Here is a 20,542-nt window from a genome sequence, read left to right on the forward strand (position 1 = left end):
TAAGTACAGACAAAGTAGAGGAGTGAAAGAGCGATCAAAGACTCAGCCCTTCATGTGCTGGACAGACCGACTTTAATCTGTTGGTTTGCTGGGGAGGAGTGAGCTGAAGCAAAACATTCAAAATTTTCAAAATTTTAAATTGCATCTCGCTATTGGAAATTCATTTCTTTAGGGGCTTAATAATTTCTTGGTGAGCTGTGTGAAAAGTCTGAAAGTTAAAGGTTCCACTCCCACCAATTCCCAATTCAAGTAACATGATTAAGTGCATTAATATAACTGCTGCAGAGATCCTGCTAGTAACACACCCAGAGTAAAATAGCTCAGGGTGGTAGTGTGCCTGCAGCAAAGTCTGTTTCTGACACCATGAGCAAATCGGGAAAGTCTTCGGGTTCCAGCAAACATGCGTTGAAAGACGTGTCAATGGCCCATGCTAAAAATTAAAAAATGAGCAAACTCATTAAAACACGTCTCTGACGCCATCCTCAAAGCAATGACCTAGAAAAACTCAAAATCTTTCACAACCCTATCTTCAAAATCACATGTTTCAATAGATAAGAACTACTCTGCCCCTAAGGACACCCTCTGAGGGGCAATGCACCACAAACAGCCCCATGCTCCAGAGCCTTTTCCTGCACCTGCACCCACAGTATTGCCAAGCTCCTCCCAATGGACCACGGAACAGGTTGATAGGGTTATGAGGAGAAAGTCTAGTTTTGTTGATCTTCTGGATCAACACCCAGATCAACTTTTCAATCTCCAGGGGCCCCCTCAAGGCGAAGGAGCTAACAAGCAGCCAAACGCCAAAAGAGCCTGCCTGGACGTAACACCACCTAGTACCCCTACCTATTAAAACGTGTCTTAGGACCTATACAACTGACACTACAGGTTCGCAAAACCCTGGCTCATTGGCAGACCAAGGAGACCGAGGGGACATGGGAGGTACAGACCAATAATACATCATTCAATCTCCAGACCATAGTGACCAACCAGTGGCTGATTCTCCTGTAGATAACCAGCTGCAATATAATCTTCTTTTAAAAGCTTCAGAACACTTTAAAATCAATACCCAGGGGCACAAGTCGATAAAGACTTTGTAGAGGACATCATCCAGGATAAGAGATCTGCAGCACAGTTCGTTCCACTTCTCCAATCTATCCAAAGGCACATTCAGCCTTCTCTACTTCCCCCCAATCTGACAAGGGCAGTCAGCCCTTGCATTGAGAAAATGTTTAGACCAGCCCCATTGTACATTAGGGGGCAGCTAAAGCCTGACTCTCTAGTAGTGACTACCACAAGGAAGAGAGCTGGCACACCTTTAGGCTCTGCCGAAGCCCTTGCTGACAAAGCGACCAAAAAGATGTACACCCTAGGCAGGAAAGTAGCTTCCTCGGCTGCTTACCAAGTGAGGATAGCCAACAGCATTCCGCTACTGGCAAGTTATAATTGCCACAATTGGGACGAGATCTCGCAACAGATGAACTCAGCCCCAGAACCTCTAAAGACACAGCTTTTACAAATAGTAGCTGAAGGTAAACAGGTGGCAAGCTACATCTTAAAAAACGATCAGTTGTAGCAGACAATGCAGGCCGGATAGTATCTGAGGGTACCCTCATCAATGCCATGCATGGCTACGGCAATCGGGTTTCAAGCTGGAAACCCAAGCCACCCTCTTAAATATGCCAATTGAGCCTAACCAATTATTTGGTAAAGCGGTCCAGGACGCACAAAAAAGTGCTAAAGAGGAGTATGACACTCTCAAATCCCTGGGACAATTCACAAACAAACTCTTTGTGCAGAGAGGCAGGTTTAATACATGCTTTATTAGAAGACACAACTCCTAGCAGTCCTCCAACTACAACCAAGGTGGGATGAATTCACTCTGGGGTTCCTCGCAGGGGCTATCCTCGTAACAACCCCACCAGAGCAATGACCACCCGCTACAGGTCCCCTCCCATGTTTCTCCAGTATGAGGTTGCATTTCTCATTTAACCCAAGCATGGGAGGGGATAACGTCAGACAAGTGGATACTTTCCGCTATGGCGGGAGGCTAGTGCATAGAACTCATACAAACACCACCCAAACACTCGCCAAGCCGAACAACGCAAGAAGAACAGCGCATCCTGCTGAAAGAGGTGAAAGCACTGCTGCTAAAGGACGTCATAGAATTCATCCCGGCAAACCAGGTAAACGAGAGTATCTAGTCAATGTACTTCCCTATGCCTATGAAAGACCTGACAACGCGCCCTGTCCTAGACCTGCGCCCAGTGAACACTTATGTCAAGCCTTAGAAATTCTGCACGACAACGCTACAAGAAGTAATCCCACTGATGAAATAAGGGGATTACATGGCACTTGCATTTCAAAAAAACGAATCACCACTACCGATTCAAGGTGCTACCCTTCGGCATAGCCTCCGCTCCAAGGTATTCACCAAGGTATTAGCGGTGCACCTATGCAGAGAATCAATCCCAGTGTACCCTTATCTGGACAACTGGCTAATAACAGGGGAATCCCCTCAAATTTGCAAGCCAAATACCCAAAGGACAATCAATCGTCTGTTCGAGTTGGGATTCTCAATCAACGAGAAAAAAATCAAGTCTCGTTCCAAGCAAAACCAAACAGTTATTAGTAGCTATCATACGACGGAAGAGGGCTAGTGTTCCCGTCAAACCAAAGAGTGCAAAACATACTGCAGCAAATATCTCAGTATCTAGCCAACTAACCGTACCAAAACAATGCGCTTGCTCGGGATGATGGCTTCATACATTTACCTGGTCCCGCACGAACGGTTGCGCATGCGCCCAATGCAACAGTGGTTAGTAAAACGGGGGTCTCAGGCAAGCAGTCAGTGGGACGATCTATTGGTGGTTTTCGCTAACTCTAGTTCAAGCGCTATGCTGGTGGACAAGAAAAATCTGTTAAAGGGAAAGCCATTTCATAACCCTACAGTGCAAGCTATTGTTAAAACAGACGCATCACTTTCTGGATGCTCATTACCTTCTGAAAGAGAAAAGTTGCTCAGTGAACCATTTGCGTCACGTATTCTGAATGACGCCTTCAATCGCAGGAAAGGAATTCATATTAACAGTGAGAATTATCTTTCGAAGGGATTGTGTCCTCCGACGTATTCCTCATCTTAGATATATCCTTCCAGCTCTGCTGGCCTCGGAAAATTTTTTCTCCAGAGGGCGCTGCGCGTCGACGTCCCTCGAGTCGATGACCCTCGACAGCCGCCGTATCGACGCTCGACGTCATCTTGCCTATAAAGGCCGCGCGCAGCGTCCGTTGCTCAGTTCCGTTTTTCCACGCTACTCGGTGCCTCGGAATACCGTTGCTCAGTTCTTAGTACTATTTACCTCGAGTTATTCGATACCGTACTCGATGGCTTCCTCGTCGGAACCGACGACTCCTCGATCCGGCTTCAAAAAATGTTGAGATTGTGGGAAAAAGATGTCGTTAACCGATCCTCACAGAAATTGTCTGTGGTGCTTGGGAGCCGAATACCATTGTTCGGAGTGCGAGGACTGTATGTCCATGACAGCTAAGGCCCTGAAGGAGCGTAGGGGGAAGCTGGAGAAAGGTAAGACTTTTAAAGCTTCTTCTTCTTCGACGAAGTCGAGACATTCGTCTCCTCGTCACCATTCACGCTCCAGGTCTCGGAGTGGGTCTCATCACTCCTCGAGATCGAAACACTCGAAGAGGAGACGTCGAAGATCCCCTTCTCCGTCTTCCTCTTCCTCTGTTTCGCCAAAAAGAATCCCTTGCCCCACGAAACATAGTTCCCGGGCTGAATGGGAGGAATTCAGAAAAAATATGATGAGCGTCTTCGAGAAAGCGGCCTCGACCCCCTCGAAGACTGCCGAGAGCGATGCTCTGGTCGAAAGACCCGAAGGTCAAAAACGCCGCAAGTCGCAGTACCCGGCGAAAGAAACCTCTCGAGCGCGTCTCGAACCCTCGAGTAGGACCATGACCTCCAAACCTTCCTCGAAGGTTCCGTTGACGTCGAGGTCTTCGACGCCGTTGTCGAGGGGACCTTCGACACACAGGTCTGTCGACTCGACGCCGGCCTCGACACCGGCGTCGACGCCGAGAAAAGTCACGGTGACCACACATCCAGTGACGATCCCCAGGCCCTCGACGTCGATGGCGTCGATATTGTCGAGTAAAATTCCAATTCTGTCGAGGTCCTCGAGGCCTCCACCTCTGTTTTCGACGCCACGCTCGAAGCCTTCGACGTCGGCGTCGACGACATCGACGTTTTCGAGGCCAATAATGACAAGTTCAGCACCCTCTGCCTTGGAAATGGGATTTACTCCCTTTATTAGTTCAGAACAATTGAGAACTATATCCTCAATTTTAGAAGAGGGTGATTTGTCCGAACAAGACACATTTGAGTTACAGGGACATGTAACACCAGTGAGAGAGGAATTTTCCTCTGAAGAGCGCAGATTAAAGGATCTTCATGATTCTTTACATGAGGCAAGTGGGTTAGACACTTCCCCTGAGGTGGATTTTGCTAAGCCAGACCCGGGGGAGCATGCTGAAACCCCCTACAGAGCCTTAATGGCCAGGATTACAGAGTTCATGGGGTGGTCTACACCTTCACAATCTTTCCAGCAAGATGACCTCACGGATATTCTTGACAAAGGCCCACAAGAGGATCCAGTGGTGCCCTTTCATAAAGCTCTTCAGAGAAAGATCATGACAAACTGGGAAACCCCAGATGTAATACCAGCAGTAAATAAGAAACTGTCTGCAAAGTACAGGGTATCTTCCACTGACCCAGAGTTCTTGTCTAAACATCCATCCCCAGAAAGTCTGGTGGTACAAGCAGCATCCTCTACCGACGTCAAGACGGCTTATCCTACTGTCCCACAGGACAGGGACGATAAAAAATATGATGCTATGGCTAAGAAAGTCTTTTCAGCATGTAGCATGGCGTTAAAGTCTGTTAATGCTACTTGCACCCTTGCTAGGTTCAGCCATACACTTTGGGAGTGTGCTTCTACAGCGGCTGACTGCATCCCGGAGGGAGAAGAAAGGGATGCGTTCCTGAATATTATACAGGACGGTAAAGACGCTATGTGCGAATCCCTCCAGACGGGCATTGATTCGGCTGACAGTATCAGCAGAGCAATGGCGGCAAGTACATCAACCAGGCGGTTCGCTTGGTTGAGAAAGTCGGGTTTTGCCCCAGATGTGCAAGCCAGGCTCTTGAACATGCCATTTGATGGCTCTTCTTTGTTCGGGAAAAAGGCGGATGACAGTTTAGAGAAACTGCAAACTTCAAAAGCAGCAGCAAAATCCCTAGGAGCTGCAATCCGTCAGACTCCTTTTCGTCCCACAGGAACCTCTGCGAGGGGCAAGTCCTTTCGCTTCTACTCCTCATTCGGAAGAGGTAGAGGACGACCGGCTCAAAGGGGTCAAAGAAGGACTACCCGAGGTGGACGGGGTAGATATTCTAAAGCCGCAGCAACAGCAGGTGCCTCTTTACCTTCGGCATCTGCATCAACCGCCCCAAAACCATTCTGAGGACTTCCCTCACAGGACACCTGTAGGAGGCAGGTTGACTCAACATCTGGCGGAATGGCAGGCTATCACGTCAGATGCTTGGGCATTGGAAACAGTTGCCCAAGGTTACTGCCTACCTTTCCTACGTATTCCTCAGAGTCATCCACCGGGGATCAGCTCTCAGAAAGCTCCAGATCCGCTCCTCTTGCAGGAAATTATAGACCTGCTAGAGAAAGGTGCCATAGAACCGGTACCTGTAGCGGAGAGGAACAAGGGCTGGTACTCCCCTTACTTTCTCATTCCAAAGAAAGACGGAGGACTGAGACCCATCTTGGACTTGCGAGAATTGAACAAATTCCTCAGGAAAGACAAATTCAAGATGGTCACTCTTTCTCAGATCCTCCAGGCCCTTCAGTTTCAGGATTGGTTGGTATCTCTGGACCTTCAGGACGCTTATTTCCATGTGCCTATCCATCTCAAACACAGGAAATACCTGAGGTTCGCAATTGGCAACTCTCACTATCAATTTCGAGTACTGCCTTTTGGGCTGACCTCCGCCCCGAGGGTCTTCACCAAGTTAATGTCGGTAGTGGCTGCAAGTCTAAGGAGGGAAGGGATTCACGTCTACCCCTACCTGGACGATTGGCTGATCAGAGCTGTTTCTCCAGAGCAAGCTCAGATCCAGCTAAATCACGTGTGCTACTCCCTTCACAAGCTGGGCTTCTCCCTCAATTCAAAGAAGTCTCAAATGATACCATCGCAGAGACTCCAGTTCATAGGAGCGATCCTGGATACTTCCCTGGGAAAAGCCTCGCCACCAGAGGTGAGGGCTCAAGATATTCTACAGATGGTTACCAAGTTCCAACATGCCCAACGTCTCCCAGCTTTCGACTTTTTGAGGTTGCTAGGCCTCATGGCATCCTGCATTTTCCTTGTGCCAGAGGCTCGCCTGAGAATGAGATCCCTCCAGTGGGCACTGAGGACTCAGTGGTCACAATTCTCAGGGAGAATGACAAATCTTCTTCAGGTTCCCGGCAGGGTGGCTCGAGACCTTCAGTGGTGGGCCTGTCAGGAGAACATTCTGAAAGGAGAACAGTTTTGGCAACCCTGGCCGGAGATAACAGTAGTCACGGATGCCTCACTCACGGGGTGGGGAGCCCACGCCAACGACTTGACCATCAGCGGTCGTTGGTCTCCATCGGAGTCCAGACTACACATCAACCTGTTAGAGCTGAGAGCCATCAAACTTGCGTTGAAGGCTTTCCTGCCAGTTGTACAAGGGAAGAACGTCCTGATAATGACGGACAACAAGGTGGCCATGCATTACCTCAACAAAAGAGGAGGCGTAGGATCACTACCCCTGTGCAGAGAGGCGATGCAGCTCTGGTTTTGGGCAATCCAAGAAGGAATCTCTCTATCGGCAGTTCACCTAGCCGGAGAGAAGAACTTGACAGCGGACGCTCTGAGCAGGCAGAACACAGTCTCCCACGAGTGGGAGCTAGCTCAGGAAGTCCTTCAAGAGATCTTCACCCTTTGGGGAACCCCTCAGGTAGATCTGTTCGCCACCAGCCTAAACAGGAAATGCGACCTGTTCTGCTCAAGGGAATTTCCTCCGAGAGGAGCTCTGGGAGACGCGTTCATAGTGGACTGGGAGTTTCCGCTTCTGTACGCGTTCCCACCGGTCCCTGTCATTCCTCAAATGATCAGGAGGTTGAGAAGATTCCGGCGAACCATGATCCTAATTGCCCCGGATTGGGCCAGGAGAACGTGGTACCCGGACCTTCTAGACTTGTCCATCTGCCCTCCAATTCGACTTCCTCTCAGAGAGAACCTACTCTCACAGAAGGGAGGTCAGGTTCTCCATCCAGACATCAAAACCCTCAACCTTCACGCTTGGCTTCTGAACGGATGAGGTACAAGGATTGGGACCTCCCTGATGATGTTATGGAGGTGTTGCTTTCGGCAAGGAGGCCAGCAACAAAATCTTTATACCGCTGCCGTTGGAACAGATTTTGCAGCTGGTGTAGAGAACAGAATATCGACCCATTTTCATGTGGTACACCAATGGTTTTGTCCTTCCTACTATATTTAGCAAATTCAGGCCTTCAAGTTGGCACCATTAAGGGCTATCTCGCAGCGCTATCTATCTTTAAGCGTACTGCGGAGGAACCATCCTATTTCAAATTACCCTTGGTAATACAGTTTCTAAAGGGGTTAACCAATGTTTATCCCCCAAGACCATTCCAAGTTCCCCTATGGGATTTAAACTTGGTATTAACTTTCCTGATGGGTACACCTTTCGAACCTCTCCATTCTTGTTCGTTAAGATTCCTTACCCTTAAGACTGTTTTATTAATAGCACTTACATCTGCTAAAAGGGTGAGCGAATTACAAGCTCTTTCTTGTAAACCCCCTCATACAATCTTTCACAAAGACAAAGTTGTCCTGCAAGTGAAGCCTAATTTCCTCCCAAAGGTAGTCTCTGAATTCCATATCTCTCAGAAGATTACCCTACCATCTTTCTATCCTCCTCCTCACCCGGGGAAAGAGGAAGAGAGGTTACACAGACTAGACCCTAGGAGGGTTTTAAGTTTTTATATTAATAGACTAGCCAGGATAAGACAGGCAGACCAGCTATTTGTAGGCTACACAGGTCACAAGCTGGGGTTACCAATAACTAAGCAGACCATTTCCAGATGGATCATTCTAGCCATTCTGGAATGTTATAAACTGGCAGGGAAAGAGCCCCCTCAAAACCTTAGGGCTCATTCGACCAGAGGTATTGCAGCTTCATCGGCCCTCAAAAGAGGCGTGCCGATTAAAGACATATGTGTGGCCGCTACATGGTCGTCTGTCCATACCTTTACACGTTTTTACAATCTGGATTCCTCCTCTAGTCAAGAGACTAGGTTTGGAAGGGCTGTACTACATTCTATTCATCAATAGAAGACAGCGTGAAGTCAGTACTCCCTCCTCCAAATATAGAATACTGCTATGGGAGCCTATCTAAGATGAGGAATACGTCGGAGGACACAATCCCTTCGAAGAACAAGTTACTTCTTACCTTGTAACGTTCTTTCGACGGGATGTTCCTCCGACGTATTCCTCATCGACCCTCCCATCCATCCCCGCAGTTCTACTTCCCTTGTTGTTGCAGCTTACGCTCCTTCAGGGTGATTAGTCTAGTCCAGACAGTAATACTGTGGGCTACAAAACGGAACTGAGCAACGGACGCTGCGCGCGGCCTTTATAGGCAAGATGACGTCGAGCGTCGATACGGCGGCTGTCGAGGGTCATCGACTCGAGGGACGTCGACGCGCAGCGCCCTCTGGAGAAAATTTTTTCCGAGGCCAGCAGAGCTGGAAGGATATATCTAAGATGAGGAATACGTCGGAGGAACATCCCGTCGAAAGAACGTTACAAGGTAAGAAGTAACTTGTTCTTCTGAACAATTAAGTGGTGCCCGCTCCTCAAATTGCATTTTGCAAGCCCATTAGCTTCACCACACAGCGCATGGCCTGTGGACACAGATCACAGCCCCGAATCACATAAACCTTTTGGAGCTGCTAGCAGTGTTCAAAGCCCTACAAACCTTTCAAGTGCATCTAACAGGTCAGACAACACCACTGCCATGTTTTACATAAACAAGCAGGGAGGCGCACACTCTCCAAGTCTGTCCAGGCTAGCCCAAAAAATGTGTAAGTGGGCACCCAAGCGGAACATGTTCCTTTTGTCTCAACACATTCCAGGGGAACTCAATTCTCGAACAGACTCGCTAAGTAGAGATCCCCTACCCGAAGAGCACGAGCGGCAGCTCAGCAGAGACATTTAAACAATATCTTTTCCCTCTGGGACTATCCTCCTTTGGACTTGTTCTCCACAAGCCTAAACACGCAATGCCCAGACCTCACATCTAGGTTTCCCCAACCCAGATCCAAGGGGAATGCCCTGTGGATGAGCTGGTCAGGGAAATTTGCTTATGCTTTTCCCCCAACACCGCTCCTGAGCAGGATGGTGCACAAGATGGACCAGGAACAAGTAACTGTAATCTTTGTTGCTCCTGCGTGAGCGAGACAACCTTGGTTTCTGCATCTGCGCAAACTGGCGATGTGCAATCCAATCACGCTCCCGTGTCCCTTCGAAATGCTCACCCAACATGGGGGGACAGCATTACACCCGCATCCTCTTGGCAGCTTGGCTCCAGAAGTCAGAGTTTTGTCATTTAAAACTACCTCAAAGGTGTATGAAAATATTCAAAGAGGCACGTAAACGAAACACTAGACACTTAACAAATAGAAAAGATTTGTAATATGGTGCCAGTCAAAAAATGTAAACCCTATCGAATGTACTCCATCACACATTCTGCATTACATGCTCCACTTATTAAACTCTGGCCTAGTATTGAAACTCCACCAAAGTTCACCTAGCGGTTCTATCCGCGTACATCACTTATCATAACAAGGTGTCCTGGTGGAAAGTCCCTGTTAAGGCGTTCATGGAGGGAGTAAAAAGGCTTTATCCCCCTACCCACTTATTTCAAACCCACCTCCAGGGTGGGATCTAAATGGATGCTCTCAAAGCTCATAGGTCCTCCCTTTGAGTCTATGCACAAATGTAGCTTTAAACACCTAACATACGAAAACGGCTTTTCTGGTGGACATCACCTCCTTGAGAAGAGTCAGTGTACTACAAGTTTTGTCAGTGCAAGACCATTTCTATGTTATCCACAAAGACAAGTTGGTACTAAGAACACACCCTAGGGTTTCACCTAAGTTCATATCGAAGTTCCATGTTAACCAGTTCATTAACCTACCCACTTTCTTTCGAAACCCTTCAAACTCAGCTGAGAAAAACCACCATACACTAGATGTAAGGAGAGTGGTTCTTTACTATATAAACAAAACAAAACTGCTAAGAAAAACAGACCAACTGTTTGTCTCCATAGCACTTGGCAGGGAAGGTGATCACGTTTAAAAAAACACCATCTCCAGATGGATAGTGAAATGCATACAGCTCTGCTACTCCCTATCAAACACAGCTCTGCCTTTCACACCAAGAGCTCACTCGACCTGGGTTATAGGAGCCATTTTGGTCTTCATTACAAACGTCCCGCTGGACGCCATTTGCAAAGCAGCTACATGGAGTGCCATACATACTTTTAATCAGCATTACTGCATTGACACACATTCTAAAGCAGATTCACAGGTGGGGCAAGCAGTGCTAAAACATCTATTTGCTGCTATACCTTCTCACATCCCATCTCCAGAAACTGCTTGCTAATCTATCCACAAGCCTCAGAAGGGATACATTACTCACCGTAATTGTATTTCTGATGCTTGTATCTGCTTGGATTCACATGTGCCCACCCTTCCTCCCCTGTGGAGTATAAGATGCATTGATGTTTTCTGGATTTATCTACTATAATCTGCTTTATTACCGTCCAGACTGAAACTCCTGACATACCTTAACACCTCTATTCACTAGCATGCAGCAACCACTACCTGAAAGGAAACTTGTAAAGCTGACCCACATAAACTCTCTCAACAATACTAATTTATCTCCAACCCTCAACAGCACCCACCCATGTATCTGATGTCTTACGGGCTGCTTAGTCGAGCCTTGCCAGCCGCCCAAGTACTAGAACGGCAACATGCACACACGCATCCCGTAAACTGTCCCCTAGAATGCTCCAACGACATAGACTACGGTCACCAAGGGCTTTCAACCTAGGAAAAAGCGCACTGGGGCCACACAAGTGAGGAAAGAGCGCTATATAACTAACAAAATACAATTCAATACATCTTTACTCGTGCTACCTCATGTCAGAAACAAAACAATCTGAGGGACCTCGACCCGTGACGGACCATGGGTACATTGAATGTCACACTAGGAATATTATTACTGGCACACCCTGTTGACGTCCCTTTTTGAGTTTCGAAAACAGGAGGACGTCCCTTTTTGAGTTTCGAGAGGAGGAGGATGAGGAGGATGAGGAGGAGGAGGAGGAGGACGACGAGGAGGAGGAGGAGGAGGAATAGGAGGAGGAGGAATAGGAGGAGGAATGCTATGCATAGGCCGACATGGAAGCTGCTGAGTATTACAGTTGTTGTTCCCGAAACTTGAAAAGGGACCTCCACGGGGCGTGCCAGCCATCGTGAGCGGTCGCATTAAGAGGGTTCAATATTGGCTAACGCCATTTGCTAATGCAAAGTTTAAAAGATAGTTTCTCTTTCTGTCCTTTTACGCCCGACGCTGTGCTCTCGACGCAGCGAAGAACAAGGACAAGCCTCCGTCGTACAAAGTCACCTTTCGACTGACCCCTTCCAGCCTTGGAAGGCCCAACGGTCCTAGGCCCTTACAGTAGGGAGAGTGGGAGGCGGACATACTATGTATTTTTCCTCCCCTTAGGCTGCCATGTACGTGGAGGGAGCCTCCAGTGACAGCAGCGCCGCCACATTTTCAGATGAGGGAGACAGGAAACAGTCACGTTCCCAAGTGCTAGCCCCTGACCCTGGGAGACAGGCCGGCGGCTCTGTTGTGGGAACTACACCCGGCAGCAAGAGCACTACTTCTTCCCACACTAAACACACAACCCACAGCGATGTGTCGGCTCTGCCAGACAAATGCCGAGATTCGGCGTCTAGGGGCAGACCGATGGATTCCGTGTCCTCTGGGCACTCCAAGTCACGGTCGCCTCATGACAGGCCCCATGAAACAAAAGACGCCATCCATAAAAAGTATACAGCCGAACGTTGGCTGACGCGGCAGAGGTCCTTCCCAGTGCCGAAACTCGACACGTTTCATTGAAACCGATAGGGGAGCCTACAGTTTCAGGGTTATCACACCTGATTCAAAAAACATGTCCCAGAAACCCTTATTAGAGGTTCTAATTCCAAAAAAATCTTCCTCTAAGAGTCCAAATCATAAGGACAAGTCCCAGAAAAACAAAATCTATAAGGAAAAGTCTCAGAGGGTGGAGAATGCTGTAACTACCCTACAAGAGGAGGGGGGAGTATGTCCCACTAGATGAGGGGGAGGGCCCATTAAGTGAGGCCCTACATAATTAGCTAACCCAAACACCTACTGTACCTTAGTCTGGGGTCTTCCCCAGCTCAGCTAAGTGGTCATCAGAAGACAGAGAGAGTTATGTCTAGAATTTCTTTCTTGGCCGATTTCTTTGAAAAAAATCCTAATGCTTTAGAAGATTTTCAAAATACACCTCCAACTGATCAGGCCTCAAGCTCTCAACCCAGGTCTTCGACTATGCAGCCCCTGTCTTCATCCCAGCCTCCAAATAAGAGGTCTCGCACTGCAGACCTTTAGGACATGCATGCAGACACAGAGGGAGATCAGGAGGATGATGAATACTATGATGGAGATGATGGTGATGATAATAATGACGATGAGTCAGAGGTTTACACTATAGACTCTCCAATTCCACAAGACTCCCCCTTACCTGGCATAATCAGCCAGTTCTTAATCGGAGCAGCTGAGCATTTCGGAATTGAGACCCACGAAACTCAGCAGGACAAAGATTTTGCAGAGGATATCCTTGGGGACAAAAAAAGCAGCCACCCAGTTTATACCGTAGTCAGTTCAAAGGAGGATCCAACCCTTTCTTGAAACTCCCAATCAAACCAGGGCAGTCAATCTGCGAATAGAGAAAGTATTCCAGCCAGCACTATCTGATCCCTTATATATCGGAGGACAGCTTAAGCCAGATTCACTAGTAGTCACAACTAGCCAGAAGAGGGTGGGTAAACCTCTAGCCTCTTCAGAAACTCCCCCAGACAAGGAGAGCAAGAAGCTCTACACCATGGGTAGGAAGGTGGAAACTTCGGCAGCGTACCAAGCGACGGATCGCCAACAATTCCACACTGTTGGCGAGCTATGACTGCAACAAATGGGACAAAATGACGGCCCTTGATGATTCTGCTCCAGAGTCTCTAAGAAGTAAACCTGCCCTTGTAGCAGCTGAAGGCAAAGCTACTGCCAGCAGTCTGTCAAAGAATAACCTCGACGCTGCAGACAATTCCGGATGCATAATTGCAGAAGGAACCATTCTCAAGCGCCATGCTTGGCTTCCCCAATCCGGTTTCAAACTGGAGACACAGGCAGCGCTGCTCAACATGCCAGTGAACCAAATGTGCTATTCGGCAAAGCAGTGGAAGATGCTCTGAAGTCGGCTAAAGAGGAGTATGAAACTCTCAAATCTCTTGCCCAACTTACCAATAAACAAACTGGGCAGAGGGGCGGAAACAATTTTCTTTGTTTTCGCTGACAAAACTCCCAAAGAGGTTCCGGCTATGGACAAAACCAAAATTCTTCATGGAACAGCAACCGGAGTCAAGCGTCCCAGGGCTATCCTAGAGGCCAGAGCAGGTCATGTGGCCGGGGGAGAGCCTCCACTTCCAGAGGTGGAGGCACACCTCCCAAACAATGACATCCTGCTACTGGTCGCCTCCCCAGTAGAGGAACGAAATTCAAACCCACGCATGGGAGGGAATAACCACGGACAAGTGGGAGTTCTCAATAGTAGCGGGAGGTTATTGCCTGGAGCTCCTAGGAACACCATCAAACCTCCCTCTGTGCCAAAGAGAAACATCAAAAGAAGAACTTCTCTTAATAGAAGAGGTCAACGCGCCGCTCCTCAAGGGAACCATCAAGATTGTACAATGAGGTAAACAAGGGTATTTATTCAACATACTTCCTTGTACCAAAGAAAGATCTTACAATGCGCCCAGTATTGGACTTGCGCCCTGCGAACACTTATGTAAAGCCACAAAAGTTCCGCATGACAGCGCTACAAGAAGTAATTCCCCTGCTAAAACAGGGGGATTACATGGCAACATTGGATATGAAAGATGCCTATTTTCATATTTCAATGCTCCCAGCACACAGAAAACAGTCACAACAGACGCGTCACTCTCCGGGTGGGGGGCTCATTATCTTCACCACACAGCACATGGTCTGTGGACCCAAGTCACTGCACAGAACCAGATCAACCTGCTGGAACTATTAGCAGTACTCAAAGAACTCCAAGCATTTGAAGTGCAACTGACCAACCAGTCGGTTCACATCTGCTACATCAACAAACAGGAGGGTACACACTCGCCAAGTCTGTCCAGGTTGGCACAGAAAATATGGAAATGGGCACTCAGACAAGGAAGATCCCTATCCTCACAACACGTTCCAGGGGTACTCAACACTCTAGCAAACTCTCTGAGCAGAGATCCCCCTACCAGAGGAACATGAGTGGCAACTAGACTCAGGAGTTGTAGACCACATCTTCTCTCAATGGGGTGTTAGGGAGAATTCTCATTCTATGGCTAATTTCCCTTACCTAGTGAGTCTCTCAGCAGCTTTGCTGGATTTCTGGAGTTTATTTTTTCCACCTGGTAAGAGTGTGAGCTTTTCCTCCACTATTACCTGTGTTTTGCCATGTGTATTTCAACTGTTTTTGTGATTGTAGACTCTGGAGTAGACCACTTCAGTAGCCCCACTCTGTGTGTGTTACACTGCACCTTTAATGCAGTGACACAGGGTTGTCTTTTAGACTTCCCACCGACTCCATTTTCTGGGGCTGACTACTGTCCCCCAGAAAAGGGTAAAGTTGCCATTAACTTTACATAGTCACTTTTAAATACGGATCCGGTACACCCCATCTTATATGGAGTATTGGAAAGGGTTAATTCTTAGCCTTTTTTATCCATGCCTCTTGGAGCTTTGTTTTGCTCCCTTAACATTAAATTTTGGCTCCGGTTGGGTTTAATCGCCATTTCTTTTTGTTAACATCCTTCTTGGGTCTTTCTTTGCGTGAAAAACCAGGTTTGACTCCTTTTTTCGCTGACTTTTGGCGGGCGTCTGGGTGTCTAGGTGGGCTGAATGTGAGGGAGGGGTGTAGTCACCCCCTGCACAGGGTCTCCTTGGAGACCCAAGTCGCACTTTGTGTTGATTGGCTGAGGTGGTTGTCCGGGCTGGACTACCCCCCTGCTGAGTGATTGACAGCGAGGCTGTGTGAATGGGGGATTTTGGCATAAAAGGCAGGACTCTTGCGCTAGAAGTCAGTCGCCACTGGAACTGCAAGGAACCGAAGAGAAGCGGAGAAGAAGACAGCTGCTGCAACCCCGAGTCCCGGTGAAGCCCTCCTGCAGACCTGAGCTATCTCCCCTTCAACGACAAGAGAAGATCCAGTCCGGAGTCTTCTTCCCTTGAGCCTGGTGGGATCAACCAGCTCATCCTTTGTTCAGTAAGAGAATCCTCTGCTCGGTCGAAATCACTGTTGTGCTGTAGTGGTCCGGATAGCCATCAGAAGAGCCCTCTCCTGATTTAAAGGAGCGCACCTTTTATTCATCGTTGCCTTTTTCGCTGCTACTGGCCTCATCCCTGGGTAGTGCAAATCGCTCCAGACGTCCTCCTTCTTGTCCCCACGACTGAAGCTGCAGGAACCGTGAGTCTGCAGGAACTACCAGGAACAACTGCTGTGGCACCAGCTTTTCTCCAACGGAATAAGGTACTGTGCACATTTGGTCGTTCTCTCTGACTGACCATCTGGAATCGGGGTGAACCCTTTTCCTCCAAGAAGATTTGTTCTTTCTTCCCTCCCTCTTACAACTTTTCCTTACATCTGACAATATCTAAGTACTCTTGGCATCTCGAATCTTGAACTGTTCAACGTGTGATCCTTGGCAACTGAGCATCTGCTCCATTGACACTGGCGCAGGCCTATTGACTTTAATCTGTATCTTTGAACAAGCCCTCCGATTCCCTTGCCTTGACAAAAGTATTGCTGTGATTTTTAACCCTTTTTCCCTTGTTTGAGATTCTAAAGTACAAAGTGTGTTTTAACTTCGTGAGCATTTCTACCCGCGGGTGCGCGTTAGTATCGCAATACTGATCTGTCAAATCCGAATGTACTTACCTTGAATTTACTGAAACAAGTGGACTTGGTTGTGTGTAGTGTATCTTACGTGTGGTTTTGAATTTATAGAAGTGAAGTGTTTTGTGAACAGATGGTTAAAAATAAATGTACTTATATTTTTTACCTGAAACCTTGAGTCAGTGTTCGCTTGAGTCACAGTAATTGTGGTCCTTTGTGTAATCTCTACTACTGCTCATTTACTCTTGAGATGAGTCTGGCTGCTCCGCTACTGCTACCACTTTAACAGTGTAGTACAGGCTTGTACCAAAGGTGAACTTGCATTACCACTTGTAGTCTTAATTGTGTGCAGTGGTCCCTAAGGGCACTGCACAGGATTCTGCCTAACATGGCGTTACCCCACAATAGACTTGTTCACTACAGGAGAAAATAAGCAATGCCCAGACTTCGCGTCCAGGTTCACCCAGCCAGACTCCAAGGGGAATGCCCTATGGATGAACTGGTCAGGGAAATTTGCTTGCGCTTTTACCTCGACTCCATTAATGAGCAGGATTGTGAACAAGATGCACAGAGAACAGATGACGCTTATCCTAGTTGTTCCTATGTGGGCGTGACAGCCATGGTATCCACATCTGCGCAAACTGGTGATGTGCGATCCCATCAAACTCCCATAACTAACCAACCTGTTAACCCAACACGAGGGAACAACAGTGCACCCTCTACCACACTCCATGAACTTGGAAGCATTGCTCCTGAAGTCATAGAGTTCGGACACCTTAATTTACCACATCGGTGTATGGATGTCCTCGGGAGGCAAGAAAACCTAACAATAGACACTGTTATTTCGTCAAGTGGAGGAGATTCGTAATTTGGTGCCAGTCTAAACAAATAAACCCCATAGAATGTGCTCCTTCACACAATCTGAACTATATGCTCCACTTGTTAGACTCAGGGTTTGTATTCAACTCTATAAAGGTTCACCTGGCAGCTTTATCAGATTATACCACCTCTCAGAGTAAGGTATTGTGGTGGAAAATTCCGGTCATTAAGGCTTTCATGGAGGGAGTCAAGAGACTCCCCCCTCCTATTTCAAACCCCCCGCCAGGATGGGACCTCAATGTAGTACTAGCAAAGCTCATGGGGCCCCCATTCGAGACTATGCATAAGTCAAGCTTTAAACACCTGACATACAAGACTGCCTTCTTGTTGGCTATTGCTTCCATAAGAAAAGTTGGTGAATTGCATGTATTGTCAGTGCAGGACCCATCTTTATCATACATAAGGATACATTGGTTTAATGTACTCATCCTAGGTTCTCCCCTAAATTAATTTCTAAATTCCACATGAACCAATCCATTGAGCTTCCGGCTTTCTTTCAGAGACAAACTAGCTCAGCTGAGGTAAAACTCCACACACTGGATGTGAGGAGAGTGGTCCTTTTCTAAGTAAACAAGACCAGACAGCTTAGGAAAACAGATCAACTGTTTGTCTCCATAGCACCAGGCAGAGAAGGGGACCGCATTTCTAAAAATGCCATCTCCAGATAAGATGTATTCAATTGTGCTATTCGTTATCAAACAAGAGACTGCCTTTTACACCAAAAGCTCACTCCACAAGGAGCACTGGAGCTACGCTGGCTTTTATCTTAAGTGTCCCATTAGACAGCATTTGCAAAACAGCTACATGGAGCTCAGCACTACTGCATTGACACACATTCCAAGACCGATACACAGGTGGGACAAGCAGTTCTAAAACATCTATTTGCTGCTGCTCCTTCTCATGACCCACCACATTCTCCTAACACTGCTCGCTAATCTATGCATAGCATGTGATCTAAACAGATTCCACAAGCCTCAGAAGGGATACATTACTCACTGTAATCGTATTTCTGATGCTTGTATCTCCTTATATTCACATGCGCCCACCCTTCCTCCCCGGAGCGAAGGTGCATAGATGTTATATGAGCTTTCTGCCTGTATCTGCCTGGATACAACTGTACTCACACTACACTTCATGCAACCTCATGTCAGAACAAAACAATCTGAGGGACCTCAACGCGTAAAGGACCATGGGTACAGTGGACGTCACACTAGGGTTCGTATTACTGGCACACCCTGTCGACGTCCCTTTTTGACTTTTGAAAACAACAACTGTAATACTCTGCAGCTTCCACTAGATGTAGGCCTTTGCATAGCATGTGGATCTAAGCAGATGTAAGCATCAGAAATACGATTATGGTGAGTAATGTATAATATATATATATATATATATATTTCTGAGGCTTGTGGAATCTGCTTAGATCACATGCTGTGCATAGGCCGACATCTAGTGGAAGCTGCGGAGTATTACAGTTTGTTTTTCGAAACTCGAAAATGGGCGTCGACACAGGCGTGCCAGTAATACTATCCCTAGTGTGACGTCCACTGTACCCAAGATCCCTCACGCGTCTAGGATCCTCAGATTGTTTTTTTCCGCCATACTGGTCGGAAGCATCTTGCGGAGTTCCCTGGCCTTAGCCATACTTTTGCTAATTATTGAAGTAAAATTATTTATTGACATCCTTCCCCACCCCAACGTCGACCCTCGACACTCGACGACGGCTGGAGAAGACCTCGACCGTCGGCTGCTGCACGACGGATCTGGGCCTCGGAAGGCCGCTGGCCTCGGCCCGGGCCTAGTAGGCCGCTGGCCTCGGCCCTGCAAGTAGGGAGAGTGGGGGGTGGTACATACTCTTCACTCTTAGTATATAGGTACACCTTATATATTTCCTACACTTACCAGCCCGGTGCCTCAAGGTGCGTATGGAGGGTACCCCTTTCCAATTCTGCCCCAAGTGCAACCGCAAATACCCTTGGGTCGACAGGCACGCCACGTGCAATCTCTGCTTGCCGAGGGACCACCCCGAAGCGAACTGCAGAGCGTGTAGTAGGTTTAAGCCTAAGACACTTAAGGACCGTTCGACAAAGCGTTGGGCCCACCACGCCAGGCAGGCAGCCATGGCAGCGGAGGGCGCCTTCAGCGATGGCAGCGACGTCGTACTTTCGGACGGCGAGGGCATTACGGCGTCGAAAGACTGCCGAGCGCAGGTCCCCGACCTCGGAAGGTTGTCCGGCAGGGCGGCTATGGGGAAGACCCCCGGCGACGCAAGCGCTACACACCCTACACACACTAAGCACACTAAGTCCAACCGAACCTCGACGACGTCGACTTCTCGGAAAGAGGCACAGATAGAACGGTCCAACTCGGTGTCCTCTGGGCGCTCTCGATCGAGATCGCCGCATGACGCAAGGCAATCTTCCACTCTTGCCAGTAGTGCCTCGCTCCCTAGATTAACGGAAGTTCGATCGTCGGAAGACGAAGACGACTTCCACCCCCAGGCCGCGCTCCAGGAGACCGAGGCCGCAGTTAACACCAGCGAGGCCCCACGCTCAAAACAAGGTACCTCTCCCGACCCTCGACGCCAGGCGTCGAAAGTCTCTGAGGCCTCCAAGGGGCAGGGAAAACATTTTTCCACGCACGGGGAGGGGGGGAAACAGCGGAAAGCACAGCCTTCCACTCCTGTAAGACCATCCTTCCACCCTAAGCAGACAGTCAAACATAAATCTACTGGGACATCAACATCCAGCAAGGCTACCCTTGATAAGTCCTCTAAGTTGCCTACTAAAGCCATACCCTGTTCCAAAGAATGGTCAAGTGAAGACATAGACAGGGTCATGTCAAGGATGTCTTCCTTAGCTGATTTTTATGACAAGAACCCAGAACATTTCCTTTCGTATGACCCTCAAGGGGCCACACCCTCAGGCTCCTCTGATCCTATCCCCCTAAGTAAAAAGGCCCGGTTCGAAAGACCTGAACCCTTCGAGGTGCAGCCTTACTCTACTCCATACTCTACTCCACACCCCAGTTACCAAGGACAGCCCTTCCCTGAAGGGGACCAGGAGTTTACAATTATGGAGGAACAAACCGGGACTGAATACTATGCGGATGATGAGGACCTGGAGGAGGTAGAAGACGAGCAGGAAATTTACAGAGTAGATTCCCCGGTAGAAAGCGAAGCCCCAGTTACCGACTCGCCAGTTGATAACCAGCCCCTCCTTAATGAAGTTCTCGCTCGCGCGGCAGAACATTTTCACATCGACACCCACGGTGTAC

The 20,542-nt window shown here is 48.2% G+C and overlaps 1 protein-coding gene across 7 annotated transcripts in view; it reads left to right on the forward strand.

Moving 5' to 3' along the window:
- The window catches only part of TUT4 (terminal uridylyl transferase 4), a 2,154,442-nt gene that overhangs the window by 596,831 nt on the left and 1,537,069 nt on the right, over positions 1-20,542 (forward strand). The window lies entirely within an intron of this gene.

The sequence above is a fragment of the Ambystoma mexicanum genome, chromosome 1q (assembly GCF_040938575.1).
Source record: "Ambystoma mexicanum isolate Mex_15411 chromosome 1q, UKY_AmexF1_1, whole genome shotgun sequence".
NCBI classification, from domain to species: Eukaryota; Metazoa; Chordata; class Amphibia; order Caudata; family Ambystomatidae; genus Ambystoma; species Ambystoma mexicanum.